This window comes from Lytechinus pictus, chromosome 2, assembly GCF_037042905.1.
Source record: "Lytechinus pictus isolate F3 Inbred chromosome 2, Lp3.0, whole genome shotgun sequence".
Classification (NCBI taxonomy): Eukaryota; Metazoa; Echinodermata; class Echinoidea; order Temnopleuroida; family Toxopneustidae; genus Lytechinus; species Lytechinus pictus.
The window spans coordinates 16,764,967-16,778,578 of record NC_087246.1 but is presented as its reverse complement, the minus strand read 5'-3'; the positions used below and the strand labels follow the sequence as shown (position 1 = coordinate 16,778,578).

The following is a 13,612-nucleotide window of genomic DNA, read 5'->3' as shown; positions in this document are numbered from 1 at the left end:
GGAATTAAGAGATTAAGGAAATCAGACCTGAGAGAGGATATTGTTTTCTTCTCTATCTGTTATTTAACTGTATGTGAGAAGGGACTCTAACATTATCATGTTTAGATTTTTGAGTATTATTAATACTTATGATATTATAATGTTATTGACAATGATTACATGTATTTGGTGCACAGTGGGGATGGGGGGGGGGGGCAGGGGTGAGAGGGCTGTGGTAACAATATGCCAATCATTTCACAAGAAATCTACAAAAATGTATAAAAGCCTCAGCTGTTAATTTTGCCAACTACATGTACTGAGTACTATTTTTCTGCCAGAATCAAATCATAGACTTTTTTTATAGTCGTACTTCTTAATTGTCATTTTTTGGCAGTTTCCACATGTACCGGTATCTAAATTATGGAAAATTCCTTTGAAAGGTCTGCACTATGAGGCAGTCCATAAAAACCAATGTCATGGTATCAATACTGGTTAGGTATTTCATTGAAATAATGAAATGGACAAATGGGACTGAGAATATGCATCTTATATTTAATGAGATCGATTTAAAAAGAAATGAATTGATGAAAAAGGAAAAGTGGGTAGATTGAATGTAATGAGATCCATGTATGAGAGAGTGAGAGAGAGAGAGAGACCAAGAGGGTAGGGAAGGGTGATACATAGAGAGAGGGGGAAAAGGAGGAAGGAGGATCTTATACGTTAGGGTCTGGAGAGGGCTTTAATATTTAGTCTTTGCTTAAAGCGGTACTCCAGGTTAAAAATAATATAATTTAAGGCTTTAAATGAGTAAAATCAGACAAACAGAAGACTGAGAATTTAACCCAAATCAGTCTAGGAATGAAGAAATTATGACATTTTGAAGTTTTGCATTATTTTAGAGAAACAGTTTCGTGCATGCATATCTTGAACATGAATATGCAATGAGCAAGCCAACGGTGTCGTATTCCCACTTTTGTATTTCATTACATGAAGTTTTACATTCAAATTTTGTCCTTTAAGAATGAAAAAAAAATGTTGAATTCGTTACTGATTTAATGTGTAAGATTATCACTGCAACATATTTTGTTACAATGGAGATTTATCCTACATACACGTTTGAAAATATGAAATAATTATGATTTCATGTACATGACAAGAAAAGAAAAAGTGGGGACATGACATCATCCCACCTATTATTTGACACCATGCATCTATAGAGCAGTTTTCACAAAATATCGCTTAACTACAATAAACTAAATTAACTTTAATGACTTTCTTATTTGTTAGATTTCTCTGAAATTTTCAGTGTTTTGCTCTGTGAATTTCACTCAAATATTTTAAAGGTACAATAATTCTTAGCCTAGAGTACCCCTTTAATAGTGTGCTAAAAATACTTATGATTCTGAATCATACATACTGTCAGACATTTAGTAAAATGTCCAGCGTTACCAGTACAGTACTGAGATTTAGAGCAGGTCTGCGATCAGATGACATCAAGACTAGTCAAGTAAGTCGGGAGTAACTTTTCGATCAGGATCATATTCACTGGCATGTGACCGGGAAATATGCTTAGTCTTGAATTACTCAGTAAATACTGGTGCATCTGAGGCAGGCAAGGGGCAAAGATCCTAGTGGCTCATTAGCACTAAGGTAGACAGTTGGGTTAACTTGTATGTGATTAGAGCACGGACAATTCATTTCAGAATGTAAACGTCTGTCGTAGGATTTTATTGACTATTTCCCATCATCGCTCAAGTTGACTTTAAAAAAAGTTTTCATCTGCATTGCTGGTGAGTTTATTATTTTTGTACAGACTTTTTTTTTCTTAAAATGTAAACTTTAAAACAAGCCTTCTTTTGTTAATTTCTAATGTTATATCAGGACATTTTTTGGGGGAGATTTTTAATTTGATTGATAAGACTTTGCTTGAATTGAATCTACAGTATTGTCTTGATTTAGGGTCAGGAGAGAGGATGGTTCTTGTCAAGAGGGAGAAGGAGAAGGACAAGTGGTAGGAAGAGAAGAAGGGAGAAAGAGAAAGAAAAAGAAGAAAAGAATGAAATGAAGGAGTAGATACAAGAGGAAAAAAGGAGGATAAGGAGAAGAAGAAGAAGTAGAGGGAAAAGAAACAAGGAGGAGGAGAAGAGGAAGGAATAGGTAGAGATAAGAAGAGGGAGGGAGGAGAAGGAGAATGAGAAGAGAAGAAAACATTTAACAAGGACTTGAAAAACTCAAAAGGAGGAATGGGCAACCATCCAACTACATGTATATTGTTCAGGGACTTTTATGAAGACCTTCATGAGTTTTTCTTTTTCCCAACAGCACCTTTGAAACTCCATTTAAGTCATTTTGATTTGTATGTACTCAATTGATGAAATGATGTACATGCTGAAAATATTAAATCCCTTCCCCAGGTTCGTCATACGTCGGGTCTATTTATGATCATGAGGAACTAAAAATAAACTCACCTTTTCCGGGGAAGGAACTACTGCTTTTGAAATCCTACGGGGTAAAGATCTGTTCCCCCTACCTTTCATATTACATGAACTCGTCAGTCTTTGATTTTTAAGTCTACAAAATACCCAGTCTTATTAGTGTTAAAACTTGCCTTATCAGAAAACTGCAAAGATAATTTTCTGAAATATTTGGACATTCCATACTTGAATAGTGGTTTTATACCATGGAGCAAAACATGCCTGTGGTTAAGTTAGAATTTTGTGGGGATCCTGACAAAGGTAATTTTTTCTTGTAAATTGTTGAAATACATCAACAAAAACATGTTTTTCATACAATCCACGCCAAAACCATTTTAGAATATGGGCCTACACTTTTTACTGAGTGGAATAGTGACAGACGCTTTCGGGGGATTTCCCAAAACTTTTGTCTTAGAGCAGTATCCTTTTCATTTTAATGCAGATACAGATCATGTACACAGTGATTACATGTAGTTCTTTTTGCAACTTAATTTTTCAAACATGGATTTGATGTACACAAAAAAGTATGTTTCTACGAGGTAGAAAATGTGTAAAAGTCCTTTTTGTCACTTCTTGGAAATAGATTCACATTGATGTCATTTTAGCCTTTGTGGCTATGACACAGTGCTTTATGGAAGTGAGTCAAGCGCACAGTGTTCTGCCTTTCAAGGCCAGGGAAGGTTGGGTGGAATTGAACAAAGAAACGACTAGAAAGAATATACTATAGTCTATCTGCATAGTACTCCTCATTATCAATATGAATTGGAATTGTAGAGGTCATAGAATTGGTTTATATTCACTGGTACATACAAGCAGTTGGTCTACTCAGATTATCTGATACCACATAGGCTAAGCTCATTTGGTATACTTACCATTTGGTCTGTACAGTATTCTTGGTCCAACACCCACTTTGTTTATTCTCAGGTGCTGAGACATTTGCTCCTGTCTGAATATCTCAAAGGGCATAGGGTTAAAGTTAGCGTTGTAATCGAGCTTTTGTTTCAGAATAGTGTAAAGATGAGGATTAGGGTTTATTTAGTTTTTGTGGTTAGGTTTTATGTTTGGTTCAAGGGCCGTCTGCACCAGCCCGAGTTTTCAAATTAGCGCGCTATTTCTGATCCGGCAAATTATCCCAATCTGAACAATCTCGAGATTATTTGTAATGGAGACGCACTTATCGCGCTAGTTCGTAGGATTAATCTCGAGATTGCAATCCCAGGTCAGCTAGGGATTATCTGCAAAATAGCGCGCTATTTTACAAATTGTCCCGCTAATTCGCAGGTGCAGACGCACTCGGGATTATTTAATCACGGCGTCAGACCATAATGCATCGATGCATCGCTCGAGCAGGAATCGCTCTTGCGATGGTAGAGACGGGTTTCTTGAATCTCGAGATTAATCGAATCTCGAGATTAATCGTGAAGAGGGCCGATCGGGCTAAAATCTCGAGATGCTGGCTGGTGCAGCACCGCCTTCAATGTGCAGATTTTTCCATCAGAGCAATTGTCGCCGGAGCAAATTCCATGGAACCAATTCTCAATGGTGTTTTATTTATTTTTTGACCAAGTGGATATATATGAGACAATATGGGTACAGCTTAAAGAGAAATTCCAGTAGTTGCAGTAAACACTGATTTCATGAGAAAGTCTGTAAAACCAGGCTTAATTGTCAGTATATCATCGAGGATCTAGATCTGGTACAGTTACATAAACTGAACTTTGTGAAATCTTGAAATCTACGCTGAAAAATGTTCAGACTGAACTTCCCCAACACAGATAAGCGCACGTGGGACTGTGTATAATTATTGCTTTGAGCGTCGGGCCCGACGCTCTACCCGAATCCTGTGCTTATTTGCTGATTTCTCAGCAATTACACAATTTCTTCCAGAATCCTTTGGCACATGCGTTTTATTTATGCAAACAGACACTTTGGTGGTCATTTCATTGGATTCTGTACGAACTCATTTTGGTATCGTTACCAAAACTAGCATTTACCTTTAACTGGAAATTAGACAACTAGTGGTAAATGTGCTAGATGACAATTAGACCAAATTGTCTGTATGGCATGGTTTAAAGTGAAGTAGGAAGACCATGTAGGATGAGATCATGTGACCAAACAAAAAGTAGACAAGGCGAGTGTAAACCAATCAGCGATCAATATGAATTAGAATTGTAGAGGTCATAGGGGTAAGGAGTTCTTTATGACTTCCTTTGTAGGGGTACCAGTACCTTCCATGATGAGTAATTCTTGGAACATTCTAATACAGCCTTCCGCTCCTGTAAAAAGCACATGTATGGAAAATTGTGAACATTTAAGCATTACTACTACCATGTATCTGTGTGCATTGGATTTTGTAGGATAAGAATTAACATTTACCAGGTAGGTAGGGAAATGCTATTGCCTGTGTTGTACTTTACTCATAGGGTATAAAATGTAGGTCTTCAATTTGTTTAGTAGATTTTTGATGTGATTCACTCACTTTCATCAAATGTTAATCCCCCCCCAAAAATCCATAATTTATTGTTCGAAATAGACATGAAATACTCCGAAAATTTGCTTTGCCCAATTGATCGTTGGCCCGGCAGCCGCTGTGCAGCGCCAGATCGACGAGGCTCTATCCCTTTAATCGTTGAACGCCAAACAGGGTAGCAGCAACTCCCATCTTTTAACGTCTTTTTGTCTGACGCGGCCGGGGTTTGAACTAGTGGCCTAGTTTGAACCCCCGACCTCCCGGTTGTGAGACGGATGCTCTACCAACTGAGCTAACACACCGGTTTTGACCAAATTAGAAAAAAAGGGGCAAGTAATTATGTACATGTACAGTGTAATAATTGGGATGCATTCATACATTGACGTTTTTCGCTTCTAACTTACATTTCATCTGAAATCAATATTTAAAATCAATATCAAATCACAATATGTGGTCAAATATGTGGTAAAGTTTATTTTCCTTCTTTATTAGGTAAACATTTTCTTTTCCATTACTTGTACACATATACACTACAATTCTTTTTAAAGTAAATGTGACATTTAAACAATGTCAGTCAAATCTCAATACCTTTTTTCTGATGGAGGGGTAGACTGAATTTCAAGTTTCCTGCACTTGCAGTTTTCAGAGACAAGATCTAGAAAATACCAAGGACATGATATTTCAGTGATCTAAATTTAGTTAGAGCCCCCTCTTTATTCCCAGAGAAATGTCTGCAATTGTGAGGGAGTACACTCAACACGCATGTTGCAGAAATCTTTGGAACGAACTTGTGTTGATCCTGTGTGTTGCGTGTTGTCCTGACTGCTTCAGTTTGTAAGAAGAAGGAAGTTGGTCATTATGATCAGTGCCAGCAGTTGACATAAAGGGGGCTCTTTCACTTAATTGAGGATTGTACAAATCATTTGGATATAGGTGCTGAGCAACTCCTATTCGTAGACTCCATCTGATGGAATATTATTTTGGAGGAATAAAGTTTCTGAAAATCGCTGATTCTTACTTCTATAATTGGTAAGTTCATGTAGCTTTTCTCGACAGCGTTTTATCCTCAAAATAAAAATTTACCAATTAATTAGGGCACATGTACTGTTCATAGTAATATAATTTCCATTTTACACTTTGCAATACAACAGAAATTCTATAAAATGGGCTATTGCGATAAACAATGTCAGTCGCATTTTCTGTGTGATGTATAGGATTCTTACAGTAGGCCTACATGTGTCATGTAGTATGTTCAGTATTTAGCGATTTTTTCTATTCGATACAATAGCTAACCTGCTTATGATAGCAATCACTGGGTACCCTTGAACACCCCCCCCCCCACAGAAGACTGTCCATAATGACCACCTTCTCATAAAGACCACTTTTCTTGTCTTCCTTCATTTTATGGTAATTTCTACAGGGTTCACAGTATTACTTGAGTTTTTATTTGTTCTCTTTGGTTTTATTATTGACCAAATAGAACATACAAATACCCTGGCAGCTGAATCTGCAAAGATTTTTGTTACTTTTCAGTGAAAGCTCATAGACGTGAATGAGGATGGTGACATTAGTCAACACTTATTATTGGAGTATTGTATTTCCGTTAACTTATGTTGCATTTGGAGTGAAAGATAACAATTTTGATATTCATATCTTATAATCTATACTTATGTTTCATTTGTATCTGAAAAGATACAAGTGATACATAAATATCAAATAGCTTCAATGATGTACACCATGGGATTATGATATTATTTGCACACAAGTTGTTTGATGTAGATTTGCTGATTCTGTTGTAAGAGATTTAGTTGTGTTGATTTCCAGGGAAACTGTTACATGTATTTTCAAGTTTGATTTCATTTGTGTATAAGATTTCTTGAATCTAACAAAATAATGCACCATACAACTTTACATACATGTACATGTATCTATCATTTTTGAGCACATAAGTCTTGCTTCAGTCTGTGGAATCTTTAGAGGTGCATGTAAAGCATTGGTCATATAATTCATTAATAGATAAGTTATATTTTCATTCATTTGTTTTAAAATGAAATCTCTCTTACTTAATTAATTAGAAATATATGCACAATAAAGTTTTAGAGCAGAAAGTAATCATGTGTTTTAATAATAAAATGCCACACTTTCTACTTTAACAAATCTACATGTAATAGAGGAGAGCATCTCAAGAAAGATACTATAGTCTTGAGAAAAAGAATTAAGAGAGATAATACTCTTCCAGAAAAAAGTGAGATTTTTTTTTTAGAAGAAATAAAAAAAAAAAAAGGGGGGGGGGGGGTAAACCACAGAGATTTGAATTAAAGCAAAGAGAGCTATTGAGGGATGTTGAGTAGGGATAATCACCACAATGGGATGATTATCTATTCATTTTTCTCTACTGTTCTGATTGTAGCCCATCCTTCAGCACTCCTTGTTGACCTTCAATATACAGGTCTATTCTATGAAGATTATTTTGGTCTACATCTAGTTGTAGTAGTATCTACCTTTGTTTTCTTTGCTTTTTTTTTGGGGGGGGGGGTTCAGTTTGTGTACGATGCAGAAATTTCCATCAACTCTGGTTGATATGCTTTTTCTACATACTTTTTTTTTGCATTTACATGTTATGTAACACTAGTCTATAATCCTGACTCATCAACAGACAGTGGTCTGTAGAGGTTCAAAGCAGACTCTGATTCCAAAACTAGAGGAAGCCATCGGGGATTTTTAAATCAGTGGCAAGGAGGGTTGGCTAATATGGAGACTAGTCTGCAGGCACAGACCCTGATTGAAACTTTGATCAACAAGTGGGTCTTAACAGAAGACTAGCACCTGAGCGAGAGGGCTTTCAGTACTCAAGTCATTGTAGGGGGCGCATTCAGAACCTTTAAAGGAGAAGTTTACACTGAAGAAAAGTTTGTTGAAAAATAACAGAAAAATAATTTAAAATATTGGTGAAGGTTTGAGGAAAATCCGTTAAAGATTAAGAAAGTTACTAGAATTTAAAGTTTTGGATTTGTGACGTCATAAACGAGCAGGTCCCCCATATGTTATATAAAATAAAACTCATGAATTTCATTTTTTTAATGGTTCCTGATGACTTGTTTTTCTTTTCTTTTCATGATCGAGTGTGAAATGGTTTGTCTATTGATATACAAAAGGTACATTAAAAACCATTTTCAATTTCCTGAGAAAATGACATTTCATTGATTTTTTACCATTTTCTATGTCGGAATGCTGCTCGCATATTACATCACAAATCAAATAATTAATAAATTCTAATAACTTTTTAATTCTTTGATGGATTCATCTCAAACTTTCGGCAATATTTTTGATTATTTTTTATGTTATTTTTACAATAAACTTTTTGTCGGGATGAACTACCCCTTTAAGTAAGTGGAGGGGTTTTGCACAGTTCAGCAGATTTGTAGAGACCCAACTGCCAAAAGGTCTGATTGAACAGACTAATGAGCAAAGCGATGCCTATATTGGACCTTTTTTTAATTAAGAAAACAATTTCATCTAGTTCAATATTATAGCTTCATGCACCCTTTTGCAGCTTTCACCCCCTATTAGGAGCGTTATGGCCCAGTAGATTAGTCTCCGGACTTCGAAACAGAGGGTTGTGGGTTCAAATCCCAGCCATGGCGTAGTTTCCTTCAAGAAATTTATCCACATTTTGCTGCACTTAACCCAGGTGAGGTGAATGGGTACCTGGCAGGAATTTATTCCTTGAAATGCACTGAGCGCTGGAAGGCTGCTTGAGCTTAAAGCTGGGGTAATAATATCAAAGTCCTTTGGAAGCGCATAGAGACATTATTCATAATGTGATATGGGCTATGTACAAGAACTGTCTATTATTAGTATTAATGGAATACCTGGATCTGCCAATGTTATAATGTACTTCGTTCTGCACATTTCTCTGCAGAGCCATACATTCAAGCATTATGTATGGTGTCATACATACAAAATGCAGAGTTTTAAGGTTTTTCATTTTAATGTGACAATCATAGAAGTGATAAAAGCCATGTGTTCGAATGATAAATCTCATTCATGTCATTCATAGATAATCCTCCTTAATCCTTTCTTGATCCGTGTATTTTGTAGGGAGCTCAGAACAGGCACCCTGTAAAGCCATGCTGTAAATAATGCAGAATTTCAAATCCCTCTCCCTCCCAAAGGAATACCACAATCTTGTACAAGTAGGGATAGCTGTACAATATAGGCTCAGCTAAATTGATGTAAAAATACGTTGAAGATAATCTATACAGTTTAATGTCACAAAAGTGCTCTTTTGCAAAGGCAGAATAAGCAGAATAAGTGTTCTGAAACACTTCCAATAACATACTTTCGCAGAGTCTTGTTCGTGCTTCTTTTTTTAAGGCATATGCTTTGTTTACCGAGGAGGAAAGGTCAAATTGGGGTGCACAATGTTTGTCTCGCCTGCATAGGCGCCTTTTTCCGACGGCAGAGGCGTCAACATTGGAATCCTAACCGAAGGTTAATTTTTTAAAATGACATTATAAACTTAGAAAGTGTGTGGACCTAGTTCATGAAACTTTGACTTGAGGGTAATCAAGTATTACTGAATATCCTGCCTTAGTTTCATGTCACATGACCAAGGTCAAAGGTCACTTAGGGTCAATGAACTTAGACCATGTGGGGAATCAACATCGAAATCTTAACCTAAGGTTAAGTCTTTGAAGTGTCATCATAACTTTAAAAGTATATGGACTTAGTTCATGAAACTTTGGCATTAGAGTATTGAAGTATTACTGAACGTCCTGCCTGATTTTCATGTCACATGACCGAGGTCAAAGATTATTTAGGGTATGAAATTTTGCCATATTGGGGGTATTTGTTGAATTGCCATCATAACTGAAAGTTTATGGATTTAGTTCATAAAACTTGGACACAAGAGTAATCAAGTATCACTTAACATCTTGTGCGAGTTTCAGGTCACATGACCAAGGTATAATGTTATTTAAGGTCACTGAACTTTGTCCATGTTGGGGGATAATTGTTGAATTGCCATCATAACTGAAAGTTTATAGATTTAGTTCATGAAATGTGGACATAGGGTAATCAAGTGTCACTGATCATCTTGCACAAGTCTTAGGTTACATAATTGAGGTCAACTGTCATTTAGGGTCAATGAATGCAGTATAAATTTTTGTTATATGAATGGTATTTATTGTAATTTATTATTTCATAGTCGTTTTCAAAGTCGGCACTGCTGCTATATTGAATCGCGGAATGCAGGCGAGACTGCCAGAGGCGCTGTATTTGTTTAAAAGAAACATTTTGTTATCTTGGTTGTTTGATGTTGATCAGCTTTTAAATGAAAGTAATAAGGGACATTTTTTATTCTTAACTAAACACGTAATAAAGTCTGATGTTGGCCTTAAAATGGGAAGCATATTAAAAGCCCTTGTAAAAGAAATTTCTTCCTTTTGTTGCTCTGTATCTGATCCATCAAGAGTTCTGAAGCCTAGCTTTGTCGACTCAGGATTGTAAGGATATTGGTCAATTAACGATCTGGTCTTGGACCTTTAATGATTTGCATGAAGGAAATGACAAATTCCCCTAGTTCTATTATTAACTTTACCAACATTTTGGTTTGCCTTATTTCAGTGCAGCATGAAGTTTATGTACAAAGTGTTTGCATTAAAATTTATATTGGAAACTTATCAAAGTTGCTTTGAATAGAGGATTTAAAATATTTTGAAATATCTGTTTGTGCTGTACATGTATTATGTAATTGTGCCTTATGGAAAAGTAGCATTGCCTTTTAAATATATTACAATAAGCCCTGGAATATAAAGATGCAGTAAGATTATGTTCATTTCACTAATTATTAATGGTGAATAACAGTCTGTTTGATGACAGAATGATATGGGTGCATTTGATAATTACTCGGGTACCTTACTAAAAGGTCAGACCTGTGTGGATATGACACTGGCATATTGTCTTTGAATCCTCTACAAAGGTGCTACATGTATGCATCTTTAAATGTGGCTTCCCTATGTGATGAATGTAAATCTGAAGACAATTACAGGATTTCTGCATGAAAGGGAAATTGACCCTCTGTTGCAATTATAGCAATTTGTGTTTATGGTAAAGAGATCTCTCACTGGTTTATTCGAATACATGACTAGGTTTTGTTTAAATTGTTTGTGAGAAGTGCATATTATTGACCATTTTTTAATAATTGCTTTTTGCTACTTAACAGTCAATTTAACCTTTTCATCCAATTTCAAATTTAGCTAGGTTATGCTGATTCATAATAACTGCTGTCATACCTGGATGATTTAGCCAGCAAGCCATGTACATGTACGTATGGCAAGCCATTTCATCATAGGGACCTATTCCTGTATGTATTTCTTGATATTTTATGTTGAGATAAATGGCAATTTTTGACATCAAGAACTGAATTCTGGATACAAATGATAAAATGGCTTGCCATAACTTGGCATACATGTACACACTATCAAATGGTCCAACACTACTTTGTGTAGATCAAATTATTATGACAAAATGATCATCATTTGATAAAGATTGGGAAATATTAGGAAGTGGGTAGTGAAAAAAATAGTATACAGGCATACAGCCAAGTTTGTACATACATGTAAGGGATTTTTATTTTGTAAGATGGTTGTAGAAGTACAGTACATACATAGACGTACAGGTATACTGTTGTAGTATTAAGGTGATATTCAATCTAGTGGTCACACGTGGAGGGTATATATACAAATGATTGAGTTCATGAAAAATATCCTTTTTAACTTACTGCATGACTCAGTTTTCCTGAAACCGTAGCATGATGTAAGGACAGCCAGAGTGTGTTTTTCTGCATTTCATATTTTGTACCAAACCGTAAACGAGCCACATTTGGTATACAAATGCATGTATCTAGGAGCCAATTTCATTTTCACCAAATTTTGCACAGAGTTACTTTAGCACCTGATTATTCCAAATATGCAAAAATTAACATGGATTCATGTACTTGATTTTTTGCTATCGAGCTTTGAAGTTCACCCATTTGCAAGGTCTCAAGAAATATGCAATAATTTTTGCGCTTTTAAACCTTACGAGATCACAACGTTGAGTGGAAACCTCTATTACTCAGAGTCCATCTAAATTTCACCAAATTTTACATTATATTTCAGAAGTATATACTTAAAGTGATTGGTTAACATTGGTTTGACTTTAAAAAAATCTGAGCTAGAAGGTTACACTTGTCACCTGTGTCTGTGATGTTACAAAAATGAAGCCCAGAAAAAATTGCGTTCGAAAATAATTATTTAGTGCTTCAAAAATTGAAATATAAAGTGACCGAAAACACCATCTTAATTTCATCCCATACACTTATGTGTACTATTTAGGCGTCTATAAGACGCCTATTTGCAAAATCGGGGTTTGCCTTGTAGTTTTAGCTTTTCATTCTCAATAATGGTTGTTTTCAGGGTTTATTAGTTCTAATACATGCACTTGTACACATGTTTCATCTTGGTTTGAGAATTTTTTTAATCGGCTGCTCACAAAGTTAAACAATACCTTTAAGATAAAGAATCCACTCATATTGCTATTTGGTAGCTATTTAAAGAGTAGTAGCACCTTCAATTTTGAAAATAAGTTGTGAAAGGTAACAAAAACATATCTAAAAAATTTGAATTTATATAACAAATTTAACAAGTGCAATAAATGCTGCACTTTATTCTAAACCATGTCATTTTCACCAAATTTTTCATGGTTGAGAAAGGTATACTAAAGAGGTGTGAACATGAAAAATTGGGGGGTTCATGCTCTTGTTTAAAAAATATCAGCACTTTTGTTGGAGCAAATGTGCTTTTAAAAGCACAAAAACGTGTCAAAAAGACTTGTATCTTCGAATAAGGAAAATTCTACACCACTATCCCATTTAATCAAACTCATGGTAATATTTGTCATACTTTGCAGAACAGCTTCGTAAAATAACACATCAAGATTTGATGTTAGAGTTTGGGAAAATCAGCTGATACCTTGTAGCTGATTACTCACTTGTTCACTTTATTGTGACATCAACCTGCATGGCATAAACAGTTAATCTAGCCATTTAGATTAAGTGGTGATAGACCAAGTATATATTAGATAAAATGGGTAATATCACTGGAAATAAGATACAATGGTAAATGGGCTTAATATGGCAATTAGACTGAATCATGGTTAGTAGACAAACTAGGGTTAGATCATGTGGGATGAGACCAAACAAAATGTAGACATTGTGACTGTCGACCTATTATTTTTTTTAAGGAAAATTATAGGAAAGTATATTTTCAAAGAAAATCACAAGGAAAGAAATGAAATAACAAAAAGGAGGAAGTTTTGATCATAAAATCAGTCATTTAAGTGAAAATTTTGCCAGTAATAGACTACATACATTCAGAAACAAAGAAAAAGAGAAAAATATCTTATTTACAGACATCCTTTATAAATTTCATTTTTAAATACATGTACATGTAGGTTATGGAAAAATGAAACACCAACAGAAAATACTGTAAATGTTGCCAATTCAAAGTATAAAAGGTAATCTAAGACTTCAAATAATTGTTTGGAAAATTTAATGTAGCAAATATGACTTCAGTCATTGAGGGATTAACAAATCATGAATAGTATGAGTCTTAGATGTGTGTGGTGGGAGTACATGTAGTGTGAT

The 13,612-nt window shown here is 35.2% G+C and overlaps 1 protein-coding gene across 2 annotated transcripts in view; it reads left to right on the top strand.

Moving 5' to 3' along the window:
- The first annotated feature begins 4,740 nt into the window (after nucleotides 1-4,740).
- LOC129254691 (plexin domain-containing protein 2-like) overlaps nucleotides 4,741-13,612 on the top strand; it is a 33,704-nt gene continuing 24,832 nt past the window's right edge. The window contains exons 1-2 of one of the 2 annotated variants that reach the window (XM_064111290.1): nucleotides 4,741-4,832; nucleotides 5,857-5,952. The gene's annotated coding sequence lies outside the window, so the exon portion shown is untranslated. The remainder of the gene's footprint in view (nucleotides 4,833-5,856; nucleotides 5,953-13,612) is intronic. The other variant, XM_054893198.2, reaches the window with a different exon arrangement.